General features: G+C 43.0%; 1 protein-coding gene across 1 annotated transcript in view; it reads left to right on the top strand.

The window, feature by feature from the left end:
- LOC128874062 (receptor-type tyrosine-protein phosphatase kappa) overlaps nucleotides 1-23,658 on the top strand; it is a 42,897-nt gene that overhangs the window by 11,790 nt on the left and 7,449 nt on the right. The window lies entirely within an intron of this gene.

Here is a 23,658-nt window from a genome sequence, read left to right as displayed (position 1 = left end):
AAACGGTGGATCGGCTGAAACCGGGTCGCGGTCGTAATTTTTATCCGCGAATAAGAAATAGCGCGCGAGAAGCAAAGAGTAGTGCGACGGGTGCGATGGACGGAGGGAAACATTGACGAAGGGATAGAAAAGCTCTGGAACAAAAAGGGTGAACCTTGGATGGGTGGTGGTTGGCGGCCGAGTGAAACGGCGCGAAATAAAAGGAAGAGCAAACGTTTGCGCGGGAGCTGGATGTCATTCAATCTCGTTCACCAACCTCTCGTGGGCCAAGCAAAAAAATATTGTTTGTCGTTCGGTGACACTTTTTCCCTTTCCCGCCATTCGCAGTTATCCCGCGGACGTTCCTCGTTTTCCACGCGGCGGAAGGTAAAAAAAATGGGTTAATGGATTTTTCGATCTTTGCTGTACACGTTCGATTTACGTAGAACGGGAGTGCGCAATGAGACTTGTTCGTCGAGAAAACGAGGGTTGAAAATTCATGGGGTTCGATCGCAGCTGTCGCGTCTCTGATCCATTGCTCGCTGTTGCGACTTGCATCGGTGTTTGTAGGCGTGTATCGTACGCATCGATAGCGTTTTAACTGGTTCTGCTTAATTACGCAACGATAATATTGGCAAGCAATTTTCCGAGACATTCGACAAACTTGTTTTACCCATTTTCCATGCATTTCCCTTCGCAACCATCATCGATTCCCCGCGTTACGTGTATCGAACCTTTGCGATCGCTTAATACTCGAATCGTTCGACGCCTTGTTCTCGGCTAAGCTTGACAAATGCTTTGATAGAAGACAAAAGCAGCAGCTATTACGTGTTTTCTGCGTTCCTGTGTGAAAATTAATGATCGCCCCTGTTTTCGTTGCGAAGCACTGAACAGGAACCGTCAGACAACATTGTTACGTTCCGCTCGATCGTGCTGCTGCCTGTTGCATAACGCGAGTATAAATCGATTAATTCGACGCTTTTCGTTGGATTGAATTCGATGAATTAACGGGTGTCGAGTCGCGAGTCGTGTTCTAGATGCGACGTGGCCGTTCGTTTCAGACCTTTGGTAATAAGGATACACGAGTTACACGTGTAATCGATTTCATTAGCGACAATTGTGGCGTCATCTTTCGAAAGATTACAAATATTTACCGAGAAGAATTCTAAACGACTTTGTTCGATAATACCTCTTGCTCGAGTGCTTCCTGTTTTCGGATCTCGAGCTCTGCAAACCGGGAAAATGTTTCTACGAATGCTGCTGCAAGAGCGGTTTATAAATAAACCATCATCGGTTAAGGCTGTCTATGTAGCTACGCTGAAACTTATAGAATCAGGACGCCGGATCGAATATCCGAGGAATGTCTATTGGGAAGGCTCGACGTAGTCCTCTAGGTAGTCCTCTGTCATCGTGCAAACGACTCTTCTCAATCACGGCAAGGTCTTCAAGACACCCCTCTGCAGCCCCCCACCCCTCCTCTCACACTCTCTGTCTGTCGAGCTTCGGTCGAAAAGCCACTAACGGTGCTACCAGTATTACGAGGTAATTGGCTTTACTTGGCGCAATGACAAGTTCGCATTTAGCTGGACATACGAAGCATCGCGCACCACCACTTGGAATTCTTCGTTCGAAACGTGTCAGGAACGCGAATCGCGCGTAGCTTTTCGACGTTTTCTCTGTCAGCGAGACGCATGCGATTCCGTCGAGGCAATAACCGCAAATCGTCGGTCTGTCAATGTTGACATGATACACCTGCGTCGCAAAACCAGACGCGCCTTTACACAAAAATTATTATTGTTAATCTGCCGATAATCGCGCTTCCAGTTAATCTACAGGACGATACAAGTTATTAGTTTTAAAGAAGACACGCGGAAATTTGAATAACGAGCAGACTATTGTACTTTGGGTTGGAATCGGGTGCACAGGAAAGTTTGAATAACGAGCAGATTTCTATACCACGGAATACAACCCGGCGTATAACGCGATTCGCTAGATCCGTGTGTGTAATCTCTGATACATACCGACCAATATTTACATAACATTTGCGGTGGTCGTGTCTACCGAGCTGGTCGAATATTCTCTACGAAAGGTATAACGGGTTCGTACTTTGAAAGTCGTACTTTACTTTCGAATAAACTTTTTCGTTCTCGTGATAAATTCGCGCGATTTTTTCCAACAGATTTGAGAACTCATTATTCCGCTCGTACTATAGCGGACCAGTCTCAACCTAGATTTCCCGTGAAATATAGCTGATCGCGTACCTCGAGAAATATTCTCCGTATGCGGTGAAAATTTTCAATGGAACTCACCGTTAGGGTTGCACCGAGAATGCTCACAATTCTAAAGACGAATCGCTCGAACGAACATCATTCCGACCTTGCCTAGTCGCTATAGTTACCGAGACACGGTGATCGATCACTTAGCACTGTTTTACGAAGACTTTGGTTACATCGATAATGGGGGATGCAAGTTTTCGGTGTAACCAAGGTAATTTAACGGTGGCGTGATTAATGGGTTAAACGATTTAACGAGGATCGCAACGATCGGTGGGATAACGCGTTCGAGCGGTCGTAGATCTCGGTGCGTTCTCGATCTGAAGATGATATCAAGAATGCGGGGGATGCGTTTAAAAATAAATTCACGGAACCGAATGATCTCGCAGCGACCGATATTGCGGCAAAAGTGGCAACTTTCACGCGAATTTAGGGTGGCCGTGCACTTGACGGTACGTTTAACGCGTTCGAGATAGCGAATAATTGAGCGGAACGTGGAAATTACGTCTCCGTGAACGTGTCTTGTTAAAGGGTGTGGAACTCTGAAATGCTTTTCATTTTCATTTAAAAAACTCGTCTACGCCGTCGGCGTTAAGTAGCGTGGCTAGTTGTCACGATTTTCGACGTTCGCGCAGCTCTTATCCATATTCGAGTCGCGAATCTCTGAAAGACGGGTGCGTTTGTATAATAACTCTAACCGTAGGAGACCTAAATCCAGGAAAACCCTCCACTTGGCGGACAATGGCAAGTTTGCGCGCAAACACAACTCTGTTAAGTGTTTGATGGGATATACAAGGAGTTGGACAGTTTGGGCTATTAGAGCCAGCGATGGGATTAAGTATATCTCGAGTAATATCGACGTTTACGTTGAAGTTTGCTTCGTATAATATAAGCGAGCGTCCAATTTTCGAGGTTGATGTTGGTGGCAGGCGAAGGAGGCCGGAAAATCGAGTTGGATGGAAGTCTCTTTCGTCGGGAACAGTTTTCTCTCTTTGGAGCACGCTGGAAAATCGATATCGGTTTGGCCGTTCATCGAACGCGTTCGAGGCACAACGTCTCGCTGCCGAAGAACTTGCGAACCACCGAGAGCTTTCACGTTGGTGGTAAACATGAGCGAGCAAGCGTGCAGGCATGCAGACGTGCAAATGTGCAGGTGGTTTCGAACAAGTAGGCGCATTCGTTGCGAATCGAAATAAAAGAGCCCACCAGGATAAACTGAAGCTGAACGTCGTGAGAAATCGATGGTCTTTGATGCTCGGTCGTTTAACTGATACGTTTTAACTTTTAACGCTACAATGACAAACGAATGATTAAGTATCGCATTTACGCGCGCCTGATATATCGACAATTAATTATTAAACATAGGAAGGAAAAGTGAGATGTTCGATAAGCCGATTTAAAAGAGTAGTCGACGCCGAAAATATTCACGGTAGAGTAATAAATAGCCCGGCTATTAAATCTTTGCTCTGGTAATTAATGATACTCTCGGACAGGTAATAACTCTTCATTAGAGCTACCTTCCATTTTTCTTCTCTACTATACATAATTACTGACTTTATTGTTTCTAACTTTATTGTTTCTAAAATAACCGTGTTCGTCGTTAGCATGTAGAGATGCTGCGACAAACTCTTTGTTTTAATCTCACGTTTAGTTGTACTCGATCGAGTTGCACACATGAAAGAAAATATACGAGATTCCGTTAAAGTGCGTCAACAGACGGAAATGACCAAGCACTGATACCGGTAATAGTACCAGGCGTTCCGTGAAATTCGGATGATGTTATCAATGAGATGTAATCTCACACGCTACTACTAGAGTGTGCATCCTCTAAAGCGATCCTCTCGTGTGCTCGTATGCATCGTCCAGTCATGTAGGTCAACGTATACATATCGAATCACCGTCGTGTTTGTGTTGCCTAATGATCGTTCCACCATAATAATCCGTTTGTTCACGCTATCGAATTAAAATCAATACGTTCGGGTGAAGCGTCCAGACGATTTTTTTTATCGAACCTAAGGATACGTGGAAATCTGTTTCAGTTACGTACACGTCAACAAGTTACTTGAATTACAAGTCGAATTCCATTCGTTTTTACGTTTCATTTTTTTCATTCGATTCCGGTATTTGCTTTTATCGTTATTTTCACTTTAACTTTGTTTGCAGATTTGTATGCATAGGGAGGAGAAGTTTAATTAAATATTCCCTTAGGTCGGTGTTACACGCAACGTTGGATTCCCCTCTTTCGCGGGAAAGTCGTTTCATAGGAATCCTCTTTAAGGGGAGGGAATTAAAGTATCCCGAACGAAAAATTCCGGAAGCGAGAGTGGTCCTGATACGATCTCGAAGAGAAAAGCGCGATAGAATTGCGTTCTCCTTCCTTTCTAATTTAACGAGTTTTTGCGCAACTCCAGCTTCGAGTATAAATGCTTTCGAAGCTTAATCTTCGTCCTATTGTAAATTGTAAATACATACGTGGGATCTATGTATTCCGAAAAGTACTTTATACTTTTAAATGTTAAAGACGAATGTAATTTAAAAAAAAAAAAGTTATCATCGAATGCTAATACTATTTTATAACGATAATGCAACGTCGGAGGTGTCGTATCGAACCTGATATGTAAATTGCATCGATATCGGGCACTTGCGGTTCGAGTAAAAAGGAACCTCCGATGAACAGAACGTGGCTAGGCGGCGATCGCAAATGATCGATATTCAGTAACCCGTGCATAGAGAATTTCAAATTTTTGTAACGGTCAAGTATCGGGAAATCAATGAAAACTTTCCTCGTTGCCGAGAAAAAAGAAAAGCCGCTTCACGGAAATCGCCGCGAAAGTGAATAACAAGCAACTCTCAAGGAACTTGTTTTCTCACAGCGCAGCGTTCCTTACGTCTAGAAAAAAAATATCGTTTGTACCGCTCATACGTATCCTTATTCTCTACTTAAATAAATAGCAATCGATTTTAAACTCGACCGATCGTACCAGCCACTTTTGGTGGCTCTCAATGTTATTACCGTTAATCTGCGCCACCCTCTTTGAACTTGTAAACAAACTTGTTATTGAGGTGTACTTTCTGCCACGCCATGGTAGAAAAACGCTGGAAAGTGTATTAGATTGATAAGTGAAACACGTATCGGTGGTTCCGAGTTTGTCCAACTTGCCAGAGTCTTAATTATTTTTCCGGCCACCACCTCGAGTTTCATTATCTTAAAAAAGCCGTTTCCTATTGCATCTCATCAGTCCGCGAACAAAATTTGGCCTCTGTTTGCCAATTAATCGAAGCTACATTCCTCTCTGTTGGAATCGAAGTCGCGGTTCAACTATATTTAAACCCAGAAATCGAGTTAATCGAAGCCAAATTTAAGGTCTGGGTTTCGTTCGATTCGTCGTGTTTGAAATAACCAGCTACAATAGAATTAGTTTCGTGATTCGATACTCGTCTCTACTCGCCGTATAATAGATTCAAGATGCCATAAACCGGTGGTCCACGAATAAAAAGGGGAAAAGTTGCTCGCGTAACTTTGGAACAACCAGCGTGATGTATGATACACACTCCCGCGTCTATAAGCGTCCGCTTGATAGAGTGTGCGCGCGTCGCGCGCTCGAGAGCGATGTAAACAGGGGCGATATACGTAAACATAAAAGCAACCAAGACAAAAAAAAGTATGAAACGCGCGGTACAGCACGAGCATCGCGATATCAACGTATCTAATTTCAGCAAATGGAATCGTGTCAAGGCCCAACACCGTCCGAATCGTAAATCCGTAGGGGTAGAATTTTTCTGCGGCGCGGCGCGGCGCGGCGCGGCGGCTAACAGAGCGGAGATGCCGCGAAAAAAGAGTCCGATGCGATCCACGCAAATAAATTCGCCGGACATTGGGAGCGGAGCCAATCCATTCGAGAATATTCGGAATTTATCGCGATCGTGTTCCGTTATCTCCGCGGATACGTTCTCTTTCCTGGCGAGTTTCGCTCTCGATCGTCCCGAAAGTAGATTGCGTTGCTTTAACGATCTGTATCGAATCGGCACGGCACGGCGCGGCGTCCCCTGCGGAATATTTGTATTTTTCTAAAAAAAGAAATACAATGAAAGTAGACAGAAATTTCGAAGAAGACGCTACCGAGCGCCAAGTCGTAAATCACCACCTATTGTTTTGTCTAAGAAAGCCTCACTCGTGGAATTCCAAACGTTTCTTTAATCTCTTCGCGAGTCTCCGTTTATCTCCGTCCATTGTTTACGGTCTGTTTATTTTGGCGCGTATTCCTTGCCACAGAAGTCAGGGAAATTCGTTAATTCTCTGAGATACACTTCGTGGGAAACTGCGTAATTTATTCGAACAATGCCTCGATGAAAAGTAATTATTATGTAATCTAGAGATTCCTAGAAGCTAATTTCAGTGGAATAATTGTATTCCAGAAGTAGAAGCAAGTTTCAGCCAAGTCGGCGCTAAACTGACCTTGGAAGTCTATCTCTTGGAAAGGGGTTAAATTAGAGGAGTACTTTGCATCATTAATTATGCATCTTCCGAGTCCTCGGCGAGCAATAATTAACGCGATTCTTCGATGACTGCATACTCCCTCGTCCCTTCTCTCGTTTACGCTGACGTTTACGCTTACGGCTCGTAGAATTGTATCGCGTTCGAAAAGTATTTCTGGATAGACCTAGCCGAGGTTGACGTCCTTCTATAGACCAATCAATAAAACTTCTCACGACGACTACAAGTCAAAACGCGTACTTCTATGCGTTAGAAGTACGTTTAAAAAATCGATCTTTCGAAGCTTCAAAGGTGAGGAAAGTCCTGAATCACTGAAAGCCTGGACTTCACTCCCCGATAAAGTCGCGTCCGAAAATTGCCTCCTAGATAAATTACTGACGGCCGCATGCATTATCGAGCGAACCCTCGGCACGAGGAAATGCATCAATTCGCATTGTTGCTTGTTCAGTGGGGAAGAACGATCGTTTTACGTCCTCCGGTGGCTACCTTTAGATAGTCAACTTTGAATCTCATTAAAAATGGAAGTCGATTGATTCCAGGTGGCATACGGCGCTTCCGCCCTGTTCGGAACCAGTTCGGATTCCAGTTCGTCTGACGTCGGATTAGAGGTGTCTGACCTGCCACGGAGACGTTCCATTTGCTATAAGGCATCCGTAGCATACGGACCTACGAATTGTTTAATTTACCCATTGATTTAAATACAACGATTGTTTTATTTGAACAATTTTGCTCGAAGGATCCTGCAATAAATCATTCGACTTTGAGCTCGCGAGTATGGCGTGCAAAGCCCCGCGTTGGAACGTGCGCGATGCTCCGAATTCGACGGTGGACAATTTGCTATGAAACCCGATCGTTAGCACGCTCGGTTCGACTGACAATGAGATTCCGGGAACTCGTCGAGGGAACTCGGGCTTCCGAGTTCCTCGGTTTCTTCTCTGCTAAAGGAGACATATACATGTATAAGCATCCGCGAAGAGAGTTTACGTTTTAAAACGTCTGTTTGACTCTCACCTGTATTAAATATCGAACAACTTTTTTTTAATTCAGAGATCCCAGACGATCGGCGGTTTTGAGTTAAAAAGACCACAGGGAACACTCAAACGAACGAGCTAAACTTTTGTTTCAACCCGACAACCTCGCGAATAAATGGAGCGGAAGCGACGCGAAAAGCATTCGGATTTATTGCGTACGTGTGCGCCTTTAAAAAGAATCGATTCCGGTAAATTTCATACGTATTTTAGAAAATCGGTGCAATTACAGTCGTACTTGTTTTTCTACTCGCGTAAGGGGTGGGAGTTCCCTCTGAGGAGGGCAATTCGATCGAAACTCTATTAATTCGGCGTAACAGACGAAGGGGATATTAATACCCGTAATCGTCGAAAAAATCCAGCAACTGTAATTGCTCGAGTATTACCGAGTGTAATTATCGGATGGAAAGCCGGATTAGAAGAAAACGAACGCGAGAGAAAACAGAAATCTCTGACCGAATCAGAGATTGAAGCTTGGGATTCAGATTTCATTCAGAATGCGGACCGTCGACGAAATGAGATTTTCTGATTCCAGAATCATAGAGAAAACTATCGTTCTTTGACGCTTCGTACGTTTTTACAGCTTCGAAAGTCGCGCTGCTCTTTAGTCGTTTCACGAGTTATAAGATTACTTAATTACGTAGAACAATTTAAACTTTAGATAGACTAAACTTCAATTTCGAACAGTAGTCCGAGTAATATCGTCTTCGTGCTTTCCATGTCGCGATACTTGTCGAGGTCTCGAACCAGCCATCGCGATTCACACGGTTTTCTCTGCACAACAGCGTTCGTTACGTCGTAAAATCTAAATGATCGCGCAATCAGCTTAACGTAATTGTACGTAGTCGAATGTTACTAGCCAGCAATAATATAACTCGGCAGGAATTAAATTTCTGTTCGCCGACTGAAATAAAACGTTGCCCCTTCGTTTCTTCCGACGCCTTTCGGTTTCCCTACGCTCATTCCTCTCCACCATTTTCTCGTCCAGTAATTGCGCCGCTGGCCAATATTTATCACCAACACGCTTCCCTGACGTTTATGCTCACCCCAAGTCCAAGGAAGGGGCCGACTAGAAGGCAGAAGACGAATATCGCTGGAAGTAGATAGAAAGCAAAGAAACAGAAAAAGGTCTACGCGGAAAGTAAGGGATCGCTGTAGCGACTTCTATCAAGTATAAACAACCGTAGTTTGCCCGATGGGAAAAGTCTACGTTCCTCTTTCAGTCTTTACGACTCGTCAGATTTTAAATCTTCCCTTCTCTCAGACATCGTTTCGAACAAAAACGTTTTCGCATCATCGAACGCGTTAAGAGGACGTGCTCGATATTTCGAAATGAAAATCATTTTTCGTATCGCGCGCTCGCGTTGCGTTGATATCGAAAAGTGATCTTTTTCGTTAAAATGGAATCGATAAACGATGAAGGCAATCTCGCGATACGCGCGCGATAAACGTACTTTTTTTTTTTTTTTTTTTCTAGAAACGTAGTTCTATAGTTATTTAAACATATTCGACGGAACCCGATTAACGTAAATTCTCGTTTTCCTGCGTTGAACTTTATCGACGTTATTAAAGCACGACAGCTGCATGAAATTGAATAGTAATTAACGTATATTACTGTCACGGGTACACAAATGCTACACGATACAATACGTATGATTAATCATTCGTTACTGCGATCAAGTTGGCTCTTCGGGCGTAAGCAAATTTTTAAGCTTTGTTTTCGAGCACGAACAGCTCGAAGAGCATGTACGCTACGAACTTGCGCGTTTGACTTTAATTTGAATCGTTCCAACACTGATTCCAGAGAAACGTGAGTTAGATGGATGAAGGCGGATGAGAAGACGAGAGAGATGAGAGAGATGTGTTTGGAAATTTTGCTCCAAGGGAAGTTGACTCGCTGGATATTGAAATTACAATTAAGAAGAATTTAGCAGGAAATAATAACCCAGAGGCAGATCGAACTCCGTTGTATCGTAAATTGATAGGATTATTTGGTGCTGCAGCATTGCGAGAATCGAACGAGGGGAAGTGACAGACCTTTTCCGCAGATTCAATAAAACGTCACGAACAGCGCAGAAGGATACAGGACAATACGATCGTTAAACTACGAAGCTCTGTACTTTGGCACGACGGTGCAGGCTATAGGGGAAGTGGACCCTTTCGAGTCTCGATTCCTGAGAGTAAATGCGACCACGTGTCTGGTCCGTGACGATCGATCGACATCGAAACTCGGAAAAGTGCTGCACGAACCCTTGCTTTTCTTTTCTCTTGTGCTGGAACAGCCCTTCGCTTCTGAGCAGTCCCTCTGTCAACCCAATTGTCGTTCGTTTCTTCCTAAGAAATAAGATGCTTGTTAAGCCGTTGGAGGATGCCCCACTGTTTCAGAGAACGCTTTGTACCGAGCTGGAAAGGTTGCGTGACAATTAACGACGTTATAATGCTTTGTTAGAATTCGTGTTGGCTCGGGCTCGAGAAGCTGAGTCGATTTCAAAAGTCGACCGGCCGATTCCTTCACTCTTGCAACTCGTCAACGAAATTTTACTAACTAAGAAAACATCGGAATAACGGAAACGTGAATGCCCTGTAAATTCCATCGAACTATGCAATTTTAATGAAATCGCTATTCACCTTAGATTTGCATGACACTAGTCGCGTCATTCAGATTCATAGCTTACGAAGGATATCGGTATGCGCGAGGAAAATATTCCATGAATACATTTAAATTCTCGACGTTCGCTATTCTGTGCGCTTCTTGCTTGTACCCATTTTCCCGTTCAAGGTCAATGAAGCAGCAGAACCGAATCTTTGTAACATTCGAATATGTAACAGGTCGTTTTATAAAGCGATCTCGTACTTTTGTCAGTGTACGGTTAAATTTGTATTAAAATATCGTACGATATATCAAGGATCTGAAAGAGATACCAAGTACATATATAGAGGGACTTTTGGCGAGGAAAGGGACCATCGTTAAGTAAAGACTCTTCTTGGAACGCGCGAATTACACATTGCGGAGTAACAAGTCCCCGTTGATGTCGCAAGTAAATTTCAAACAATTCCAAAGTCGTTTTAAAATTCATGAAAGTTCCTCCTTCCTCTGTCTCGACGTTCAAGAATCGCTTGTATTACTGGCATACTGATAGCGTTCGCAATCTGTCCCCAGTCGCACATAGAGCATTCCCTGACAGTAGAGGATTCGATTGGAAGCCGTCTTCCTTTCTTCGACTTGTTCGATCCGCCTCTGTCCTCCGCCTGTTCCTCTTTTTACGTGGAATCAAGTGCCAGCTCCGATCTACTTCTCGATCGAGTTCCTGACGCGACGTTCGCACAAAAGTTAAAAAGGCTGGATTCAATCTCGCTGGCATCGTTCCCTCTAACCTAATTCCTCGCTCGCGGTAATACGAATACATCTTAATGCGATATAGAACGAAATGAATCGGACGTTTTATCTTAATCGAGATAAATGCGCGGGGAGCTGAGTGGACGATTTAAATTCATGGATCTCTGGGAAACTGACCGTTCGATCCACCCCTTTGGCAGGGTTTCCAAGTTTCATCCCTTTCAAATCTGTGTTCCGAGAAGTTTCGAAGCAATTCGATAATACGAAGGATGGAACCACTCGAAATACGCGCCAAAATATTTTTGGTGCGTATTTTGGATGCAAAAGTCACCGAAGGCTGTTGCAGGCTCCAGAAACTTTACGGTTTCGTTTAAACAGTTCCTGCTGCTTCTCGGTTCTCGGTGACACGCGTCGTTCACTCGGCATCTCGAGAGAGTCCTAGCAGCGAGTTGCTTCGGATATCTTTTGCACGCGAACGTCTATTCTATAATATTTGCGCGATCATTTATATCTCTATTGTGGTCAGAAATGCAAATATCCTCCGAGAATGGTACGCGTTTACCCAGAAACGTATCGGGTTGCAGCGAATGCGACGCTTTTAAAGTCCATGTTGCATGGATAATGTAGACGGTGGGTAATGGCAACGAAAGTACGCGAAACGGAAATAGTCACCGCTAAAGCAGGGGCAATTGTACTCGAGGTTCAAATAACGTCACGAATCCTAAATGCGATCTATTCTTCTCTGCGGAGCGTAACGTATAATGCGACTCTCATTTAACGCAGATTATTCGCGTACACGTAGCGCTCCACCAATAAATGATTCTGCTTACTTTCGTTTTATTTCTCGATCTCTTAGCGTGTTACAGAAATTCCTGGCGTAATTTTTCATTGGCCTCTTGGACGAATCACTATTATTTGAAATCATAGTTTCGAGCTCGTCACCTGAGGCTGCGAATAACGAAGCGTTTAGAGTCGAAGCGTGCGTTTTAACGCAGCGCGATAAAATTGGCAATCAACTACTTGATTACCTATTTATTGGCCACGGTCATTGCATGGACAGTAATCCGAAGCGAACGATCCTAACATTGAAAACTATAGACGCCATTGCTGGGAAATGTTTTCATGCTGGTATTACAAAACTGGAATACTCGATACCGGGAACGTGTTTCTTTTATTGACATCATTCCTCGATTTTCCTGCAAAACTTTTTGATGCCGGGCCGCGCGGAATTGGAGTTTTTGTTCGGAACAGCATGCGCCATTGCTCCGTTTTAATGCGACTTTTTCGCCTCGGTAAGTAATTTCGATCGAGTATCGAAAAACCGCAGAGGACATTTGAAATTTTCGTGAGAGCAGCGCGGAATATTTGAAACGCGTCGAAAGTTCTAAACATTCTTATTCGAGAATGTGTAAGCACGGTTAATCAGAAGTTAATTAAACAGTGCCCTCGTCCATGATACGCGAGAAGCTGTACTCGGTTTGAATATAATTTATTACGTAAATGCCTAGGAATTTCGATCGAGATTTCTTTAAACTTTGATCATTAATTAATAGTTTGTGCAACAGTCGGGCAACAAACGTTGCTCGATAAATTGCACTTTCGGAAATTTCAGATGATTAATAAATCGAAAACTCTTGTCTGCTTCGTTCTCTTTTAACTATCGAGCTCTGCTGTACCTTATTCCACTGTCTATACCTTCTCTATATTTTCTCGGATGTTTCCACCTTCCTTTATCTCGGTCCATCCTTTCAACAGCCATTTCGTGCCGTGGCGAGCAGTAAATGCTTTCGAATAATTTCTCGACATTCTCACGCTCGCGATATCTCGATATTCGTTCGGTCAGACGCGTTTATCGCATTAAATCGAGTCGCGTCAATTACAGTATTTTCGTCGTGTCAACGGTGTTTGGTAAATTACCGTTCGCTAACGACGGGTGCAATTTTGTAACCGAGCTCGCAAACAAAATCCTAAGTGGTCAGGTGTATCGATCCATAACGATGTTTACACACATCTTGAATTTCCACGTAGATACGAAGAGTTGGAGTACGGATGGCGCGGCGTTTTAAAGAGCAAATGTGTTCGATGACACAATGCCTCGAGTGTCCCCAAAGATTGAAGGATCTCCCGCGGGTTTATCGGGAAAAACTTTAAGGTATCCGTAGCACGTATCTCGTTTTAGAAATTGGAAGGGGCTCGAGAATCTGCATGCAAAACGAGGAATTCGCGAGAGCTTTACGATGCTAATATGCGGATAGGCCTAGATCACGAGTACGTCGAATCATTAGCATTTATAATCGAAGGGCGTACATCGACAAAATTAGAAATGGAGCATTTGTAATTAAGATTTTTACATCGATGTCCACGTCCTTTCAACGAGATGTCCCATAAAATTAATATCGCGGTAAGAGTCGATTCGAAAAGTTGAAAGCTGCAAAGTTATTTGAATTCCGAGCGCGCGTGTAAACAAGCATGTCGCGGTCTGATAATATTCGTGCACAGCTCACCGGTACAATGAATCCGTTTCGTGAAAGCTTTTACGCCGAAACATGAACCTCGATTTGAACCGAGATCGCAAAGTCACAAAACCGGGTCGCGATATCCCTGTACAGCGTCAACCTCGTTTCCCGCTCGTCTACTCATATGTATACACCTGTACGTAGATAAAGCAATTACGATTCGCTTTCTCCGAAATCGCCTACATCCGAGCACGCACGTGTCTTGTTCGGAGTGTATTTTTCATCAAACGCAACGTAAAGCGAACTTTGCATGGATTGTTTCATCGAGTTTCCCATTCAGCCACATTACGCAATAGAGGGTCAACGATTTCAGCGAAGCTGTCGTAAAATCTCGGACGATCGATGAACTTGTGCGCTCGATTCAATTTCTCCCTTGGCGCCAAGAAACCAACGTGGAGATAGAGCATGAGAAGAGACGAAACGAAAACAGAGTTCACGTGGACGGCCACGGTAAATATCGCAGGAATTCCGGGGAGGCCAGTCGATCCTCGGAATTCCATTGAGAACAAGGTATAGGATAAACGGGAGAACGTCGAATCCGAAGGGAGCGTTTCTGCGTCTCGCTATAAGTCGAATTGATTGCGACAAAAAGGGATACTCGTAATCCGAGGAATGTTTCGAAGGTCAGACCTTAATTCCGCTAGGGTGGTTAGGATGCCATGCGTAACAGCTAGTCCGACGATGAGCGAGGACTTGGATCGCGGTGTTCTTTTCTTTGTACAACTTGTCAATTTTTCTTTGTTTCGGAGATGACCTATCGCGATGGCGACTCTTACGCGACTCGATCTAATTCCTCGAAAAAACATGATCGATTCTGGTCGCTTTGCCCCGTGTACAATATCTAATAAAAGTAAGTAAATACTTGAAGGCAATTTTTTTGCAACGCGATCGCGTTATCCTGTAATTTTCTTCTAATCAATTTAACGCGATAATGTAGCGTTTACCTTCTTTTGTTACGTACATGCTGTACTACGATATATACGAGTCTTCCTATGGCGGTCGAATTGCGTTCAAATTTCTAACATGGCGGACCAATTATTGCCTATTATTGGCTATCACCGATCGTATACCGCTTTAATAATATTTGATCCGGCCGTATCGAGTCGCTTATAAAGGCCAGAATACTAATGATACTTTGTCCCGTTGATCATTGCCTCGACAGCAGGTCAATATTGTAGAAATGTATCGACCTATATGAGCCGATAAAATAGTTAACGGTTTGATTTTATTAATTTCTGCGCACTTGACTCTTGGAAAGCCGTAATCGTTCGAGCACCGTATAATTTGTTTTGGTCGTTCCTGTTTCGCGGCGAAAGTAAAAATAAACATCGCCGATCGAGGGCACAGCACGCCGATTCGAATCTTTATGGCGGCGAGAGGATCACTCGAGAGATTTCGTCTTTGAACGAAACACGGAGGGTAAATGAGTTACGGGAATAAGGGACGAATACGCCGTGCTTTGGTCGAAAAAGGGAGAAAAATAGCTGATGTGAAAGCCTCCATTGGCATTGCCATCGAGCTACCTTGTCTTTGAAAGCGAAAGCGTTTCGCTATTTCGCGACGATTTAAAAAAATCGTCTAACTCGTTTAACTCGAAAAAATATGTCCGATAAACGATGCTATACGATTATTTCTCACACGATACAAAGAATCGCAATGCAATCTCTTACTATATCATACATGTATAGGATTTTGTTATTTTAGGTCAAGGAGTGATTACAATGCCATTATGATGTACGACAAATTTTAACTGTTCCACAAGTTTAGCAATATTTATCGGTACGGTAATACTTTTTTAATTGTTTTTTTTAAACAAGGTGATTCGATGATGAATCATCTTATATCATTATTCACAATGATTACTGAGCGATTTTTTTAAACGATCGATACTTGTATACGTTGATTCGCGTCTCCTTTAGAAGAAAAATACAACACGATATTAATAGTTACATCGTTACTGGGAAGTTGGCCTGCTAAAAGCGTCCTCTATTGTATCTATTTACTATTCAATTAATAATTATTCAAATAAATATGGTTCATCGCAATGTATACCAAGAAAAATTAATTTGCACCCCTTCGACAAAAATACGATACATCGATCGTATCGTATTCGTATCGGGTAAAAAGATTTTTCCAAGAATATATATTCACAAATATCACACTTACTCGACCCTGAAATTCTATGTACATTGTATGTATGTAGGTAATCGTCCATCACGGTCCGCTATAAATTTTACTCATTGTCTGTCACTAGTGCCGGGTTCACCTTAGAGTAACGATGAGATTCAAACTTGTTTGTTTTGAAATCGTCGAACGGCTCGAACTGGCTCGATGTTTCCACATTTTTTTTTCTGTTGAAAGTAAACTCTAGATAGAATGAGTCACCGCACCGTAAACACCGGTTGCGCGTTCAAAACAAAGCATTAACACTCTGTTCGTTTCGTGTCGCGTATCATTCCTTGACGGCGTTAGGCATCCTTTCGACTTGTTTTTTTGCATCTGGTTTCATTTCTGTCTTTCGGCACTTGATCGAATCTTCAATTACAACGATACTGGCCTTTGTAGCAGTGGTGCCATCGCTGAGAAATACTTGCTACTGTCGGTGCTAGATGGCGAGTAGTTTAGTATCGGTTACAAAAATGTCCAAGTTGAGCTGTTTACAGAGTTAAAAAATCGTCGTCGCCCGTGCCGGGATCCTTTCCTGTAATTCGTTGTTCGCTTGTACAAAGCGCGTTTATCTAATACATAGTTTCGAGTCGACCCGATCGCGGAATAAGGCAGACGAACAATCGATGCGACGATAAAGTCTTGGTCAGCGAAAAGTTTCAACGAACGACAAGTTTAGACCGTAAGAACGACAACGCGGACACGCTAGTCTATTTTCGGTCCATTAAATTCCAGCAGGTTGAAGTGATTAGGCAACGGCTGTCGACGCCAGCGAACCTTCCAGTCGATACGTTTAATTTGCTCGATATCGGCGCGGCGTGTCGCTACGTCTACGCGCGGACGATCAATTCTCTTCGTCTTCGAACCGCGATTCCGACCAAAAATAAAACACATTTTTAGCGATTTTCCGTCGAGAGAGATTTCATTCTGGCATGTCCGACGTCCTCGAAGGTACAAGTATTTCGACGCGCGGTTTAAAAATTCGTCGATTACGGTATCCATGTTGTTTTGCGAGTTCATCTGACGATGCGTGATGCGCGAGGCAACCTTCTTCGAAATGTGATGCTCCGTTGAGTGTGAACTTTCTGACGTCGACAAATCCTCTTTGCCTCTCGAAAGCGTTTAATAATTGAATATGGATTACATATTTCAAGAAATATCGGAGATCAAAGAAGATCTTTGAAGACTGCTCACGGTAAACTTTGCTTCGAAACGGTGATTTCGTTCTCCTCGTTACGACGTACCGCGTCGATGCATTATGATTTAACGTGTAAAACTCGCGAACCATGAAGATGAAGTCGACCGTGTGCACATGAGCCCGTATAAGTCGAGCGTAGGGGCACGGCTAGTGACGGTGTCAAGAATATCGCAGGCATAACGTACCAGTACCATAACGTAAAAACGAAGTTGCATTACTCATAAGTAGAACTCATTATTTCCTCTTGTGATTTTATCCATCTCAAGTATAATTCTGTCTCTAATAGTACACTCGTTGATTAGGTATCAGCGTGACGCGCGCTGTATACTTGACACGAAAATATCGATGACACACGAATCTATCTTTTCGTATATTTTCGGACGCTACGTCAAGAAAGAACTAACCACAGGGTTAAGAACGGAACGGAGAAATCGATTTACCCTATCGGAGGTCACGAAAATATAATCGGACACAAGTTTCACTCCAGAAATGTTATCGTCCAATGGTAAAAATAACTTGTGCCCTGGAATAGAAAAAGCATGTTTTTATCGTTAATCCAACGAATGGCTGGGAACGTTTATGGGAAACCGTAGAATTTTTTAACGGCCATCTCTTTGCAATCCTTATCAAATAAATACAGACGAGTTTAGATTTTTCACGCGAAGCTCGCACGAAACACGAGTCGTATCTAAATTGAAAGCTGCACCAACTTTCGCGTTGGTGTTGCCAAACGGTACTTTTCCTGGAACTTTATATTCGACTGCGAAACGAAGGAAATCAAACTTCCAGATAATTTATACGTCAATTTTCCTGCAATTCGAGGCGTGCGAGCGCGCGCATAGATCCAAAATAAAGCTGAATATCAAAGCAAAGTTTCCAGCCAGCTGGATATTACTTTCCTACGCGCGGCTGTGATCTGAAAATGTATGAGAGTTTTGTGAATCAAGTACCGCAAGATGACGAGCGAATTCCGACGAATTTTAATTTTGCAGTTACAACAACTGCTCGCGAAAATTATGCTTGTCGCTAATAATTGTAATCGCTGGGACTATTACGTGTAACAATATCCTAGAAATTGTCCAAACGCGAACGAACGATCAAGTTTCAACGGAATGTTTCCGGACCGTTGAAATCGTCTCGTTAAAATTTTACTTACACTTACCACACAATCCTCTTCTCGAATTCTTTATTTTTCAAAGTTTTCCAGAGTGGCGTAATAATCGTTCATATCGAGGTCGCGCAGCTATCGTCCACCGAGCGATATAAAGTGAAAACGGTGCACGAATAACGCGTGAATCCGTGTTCTCTTACTGAAACGACTACACGCGCGTCTTCTTGATTGCTAACCGCGCTCTATCCGATTTATTTCTCGATAGTAAACATATATTTTCCAGTTGAATGGCGGCTGATTCGTAAAATGATTAACCAACGAATCAATCGGAAATCAAGTTACTCTTTTGAGACCACTGTCAGAGCTTTAATAATCCTGATTAGAGAGGACTCGGTACATCCGTGATGTACGCGCAACTGATAAGAAACGACGGGCTGCGTTACAAAGAATTTTCCATGTCGATAATGAATTGGAGTTTCTCGTGCTGCCACGCTGAGAACGAATTGCGTGTCGCGTTTCATTAAATCCGCCCCTTCTTGACGGAACACGCTATTTTTGTACGAAGCGGTATTTGCAAGATGAATGCCCTTCCGATCATATTCGATCTTTATTTATTTACTAGATAATATCCGATCTATACGCTAACGTTGCCTTTTTTTCTTCTTTTTTTTTTAGTACATTATATGGTCGCACTGTTATAGTATATTTATATAAATTTCTTTACCACCCTTTAGTGGATGGTACGCTTTTAATAAATGTGTGTTTGGCTATTTCCGAGAACAAATTAACGATATTTATGACGATTTACGAATGGTACGCTAAAAGTGGATGGCAGAGTTAATGTCACTCTGTTTGTTGATTCGTATGTCGCGTTCGATTCTAATTCCACACCCGTCATGCTATGCCACAAACATGATTATCTAAACCACGTACCAAAGGACACCGCTAAACATGACGATAACACGCGCGCGGTAACCTGGAAATATCATAATTAAAGGTGAAGTGCATTCGAGTAAAATAAACAAAAGTAACAGTAAATTTGATGTCGGAGAATAGCGAGCGACAAAAATGATTTTGAAAATCGTGTGCGTTGCGATGTATTTATGGACATTAATAATCACCTGTATTGGCACGCATCGGGCTATAATTTATGCGCCCGTTGACAACAAACATTTAGAACGAACCACCATCGATGCCGATCGATAGATACAACTATGTACAACTATGTCAACCTCCCGTTGGCATTTCTATTCGAGGTGTATTATACAACCACTTTAATATCGATAACCGCGAACCATTTACCAACCGAAACATTACGATACCAACAATAATAATATTTACGTTTTGTTATTTTATAATCGATAACTTCGTAAAATGCTGCACGTGATCATTTCGAATGTGCGATACACGCAAATTTTTAATTTGACAGAAAGGTTGACATTTTTTTAAATTTCTTGTTCCGTTATTTTAAAAAAAGTGTCATCCGAACATGTATTTCGCCTTTAAAGAGAGTCGGGGATGGAAACTTTCTGAGCTCGTGTCATCAAACAAAGATGAAACCCTGCTGTGTCGGCGATCGTGCGAGATATAATGAAGCACTCACGCTTGACAAAGGTATTAGACATGATCGTATCGATCGGCTATGAAATATGAAACTGAAACCGTAGTTCGTAACGTGTCCCATAAATCTTGGTTATGCCGTGTCATCGGCGAACGTTAGAAATCGGGGCATTGGTGGCAAGAATTTCGGACATAATAGAAATAGCGTAAACGTGGCGACGAATCCTATTTCCCAGGTACTCGACAATCTTGGTAATTTCATCTAAAAGTACTCTTCGAACAGGACGGAGCGGAACAGCCAAGGTTCGGTTGGAAAGGTTAAAAGATTAAAGATAAACAATATTCGAGATAAGTGTTTACTAAACAAAGATGGCAGATTCGCCACAATTTTCGTGAGAGACGTTTCATTTTATTTCCATCGTTTCGTAAACATTACGTGACTGGCAACGGTAAAGGAGCAAAACTATTTGGTTTGGTGGATTTGATAACAACGAATCAAGGAAATGAAAACCGTGAAAGGATATATAATAATATACAGAGATTGAAAAAGATTTGGCTTTGCTGGAAAATATTGTTAGTTGCAAAATAGTTATGTTTGCGACGTGAAAGGGATGGAGGATTTCGAGGTAGCACGGTGTAAAATTAAAAACAGAACGAAAGCTCACGCTCTCGGAATAAAAACTCGTACATATTAAAGCGATAAAGAAAGGAAAGAGTGTCTGTTCGAAAACAAGGTTGTTTTCTTTCGGTGCAAGGAAACATCGAAGGAAACGGATGTGACTCGTAACGAGCAACAACGTTCGTCTCGACGTGTCTTTCAAAGGATCTCCGGAGGAAACGCCTGATCGGGGAGGTGGGAACAGGAACGAGAAGCGGGAGAGTGGGCGGAGGTAATTAGCCGAGCAACGTCGATGGAAGCACAACGATGAAGAAAAAACAACGTACCGGTGCAGAAGAGTTTAATTAAATTTCTTTAGTTGCCACTCCTTTCGTCTGCGGCATCGCACGGAAGTTGTCGCTCCCGAAGGAATCTCCGTCGGTGATCGAAGATACGTGTCAGAGGTCGATCAAGCACAACTGTGTCAAGGTACATTTCAGCTTCGCTTCTCTCCGACACTCGATTTCAAACTTCAAAGCCACTGCAGCATTCAGACTCGGTTAAACGACCTGGCCTTTCCAACCGAACCCTGGAACAAGAACGGTTGCTCTTTGTACCGCGTATCATCCACAGGTGCCTAGAAAATAATAATCCCCAAAGTGCTCGTCCCATTCTCTTATCTCGACAGCTCCACCTAGTCTTTCTTTCCGTCTCCTATTGTGAAACGTTTGGGCGCGAGGATTGTGATGTTGAAAGTGCTGGGGCAATTACTTTATAATGATTCGTCTGCTGGGACGTCGAAATTTCCGCGTACTAGACTGTACAAGAGTGAAACTACTCTTCGCGAAGCAGGTAGTTCCTGTGACGCCTACGATACATTCTCGCCTTCCAACAGCTTTCGATCTCTTTTACAGATTACATCCGACATAGTCTTAACAAACGCTTCGATGAATTGCGGAACATTTACTATCGGATGATGCTATTTTCAAACGAACCGGTACGCATCGTTAAATTCCCATTAGATTCGCTTTGCGTTTACAGGAAGTGCAAGTCATTTCGAGAAACAATAGAAGTCTACTTTACAGCTACGTATATAGATCGACGAACGTCTGTCTGTTCCATACAATCGGAATTTACGTCCAATGAGAAGAAAGCGAACAATTAGACAAAGTTCCAACTTGCTAAGCGACTATCTAACGATAAAGTCGCTTTTATCATAAGCGGTGGACGATCGATCGAACGCACGAGGTCTGGTAACAGCAATACCAGAGCCGACCAATTTTAAGGCACAAACAAGTTCGCATCTTTATCGTTGCAATAATCGGCGCGCTAGACTATCGCGCGTCGAATAATTCAGGGGATCGTTCGCGTAGGAAACTACCTGTTTCGTGGTGAATACACGGCCGCGTAGTGCAAACCTCGTATCGGGTCTTGTGGGCAGGAAATTGGTGCAGCGTACCGTGTGAAAATATGCCTCCAAAGCTCGCTGAATCTCGCGAGAGAGGGAAAATTGCTCGGCGGCCTACTGGATCTCGCGAGGAAAACAGGATTACAGCTTGGCACGCTGAATTATTTGGAGAAAAACTGTACCGCCACGATTTCGGATAATCCGGCGAATCCGGTATATCTCCAATCAGACATCACGAGGGCCGATGTAGAGTCGTTCAAAGAGAATACTCTCTAACCGTTACATGGTTCAATTTCGAAACAAAGTTTTATCGTTGAAAATATTGATCTGCGTGAAAGCATGCGCGCGATAAAATTCAGTAATTGCAATTGAAACAAACAGAAACGCGCATTAATACCGCTGTTTTATTTTCGGTAGATTCGTTGAATGCCACAGGGGACAGGAGTAAATAATGCATAAACGTACTCGACACTCGTAGTTTTCTTACACTCGGTATAATTTAATCAAACTCCAGGTAGCTTTTACTCAGCTTTCCTCAAAAGGAAATAAAGGACAACGCGGATGAAACGACACAATGAATGCAGCTGTGACACTGTAGCTTTCTTCGGGGTATCGAATACGGACAAAGGGTAATAAGGCTGTTGTATATTTCATCGCCAGTTTCTTTCTACTACCATTGTTATGTAATTGAGAGTACAAAACCTCGCGAGCATATCCGATGATATCTCCATCGATCGGTATCGCGAAATGTTGTCGGGCTATTAGACGTTATTATAAAAAATGTTCGTACGCGACCGTTTCTCATTGGGTACATGCTTCCGAACGAATCATACATTGGCAGGTCGACGTTTGCTTTGCGCGCTCCATTTTCGACTGCTACTTATTGAGTCGTGACAACGCAGCAGGAAGCTCATGAGATTTCATACACCGCGAAAGCTATTTACGTGTACGCGCGGGACAAAGTGACCCAGTTTCGAATAGTCTTTTAAGACTAGAGGAGCACCGAAATGACGATCTTTTATGGTTAGAGGGACGTTTTACGCGGTCCTGCAATCACATAAAATTGATCGTGTACTTACTGGAAACAAGGAAAAAGATATAAATCTTTCAACGGTCTCATCATTAGGATTCGTTTAGCAAATCCTGATTTTCAATGAATTGTGCAAGTGCACCTTTAATATACGGACAATGCCGATGTCAACGATAACTTGGATACATCGAGCGGTCTCTCATTCTTTACGCACACAAATCAACCACGTAATCAATTGCACTTCCCCTATAGTGTGCACCGTAAACATCGATAATTGGTCGTTCACTTGAAACACGAAACACGAAACACGAAACACCATTCCGTAATAATGCAACGAACGCTTTTGCACGTGCCATACTGTTCAACAGCCACGTTCTTTCTCGCTAAACGTGATGTACGTTTTCCACGTGAGGTACGCCGGTCGATCGATTCTAGCATTCGACTTCTATTCGACGCTACACGTTTCGAACCAGCGCACTCGATGCACTCCAAAGCCCGTGAATATCAAAATCAAACTTGAAAGGATTCGTTTGCGCGCTGACGCGCGAACAACGACTCGAAACAACGCGTCGTTGAAAGAAATTGTAAAAGAGAATTAATAATTTGGAAATACGCGCTGTTAGGTCGATCGGTTCGTAATTTAAATCCCGAGGACGATAAATGGAAGAACTTTATTACAATAAACACATAATCGTTGGTCAGCCACGGTAGCACGTTCGTCACCGTTAATCACGTGTATACAGGTGTGGTAGAGGAAGCGTTTGTCGATTCAAATTTACGTAATTTCCATTGGAATCGATCAGATTGATGCGTAACCGCAGATACTCCGCGGGATACGACAGCGCGATACGTGATAAAGGATCCTCCGAATCGATCGCGTGGATCGTCGACGCCTTATCTTCGGCGTTGATTAAAAATAATTGCGCGAACGTCGCACCGATGGAACTCGCCAAGCTTCG

Source organism: Hylaeus volcanicus, chromosome 3 (genome assembly GCF_026283585.1).
Source record: "Hylaeus volcanicus isolate JK05 chromosome 3, UHH_iyHylVolc1.0_haploid, whole genome shotgun sequence".
Lineage (NCBI taxonomy): Eukaryota > Metazoa > Arthropoda > Insecta > Hymenoptera > Colletidae > Hylaeus > Hylaeus volcanicus.
Note: the sequence above shows the minus strand (reverse complement) of the source record. Positions and strands in the feature narration are given on the sequence as shown.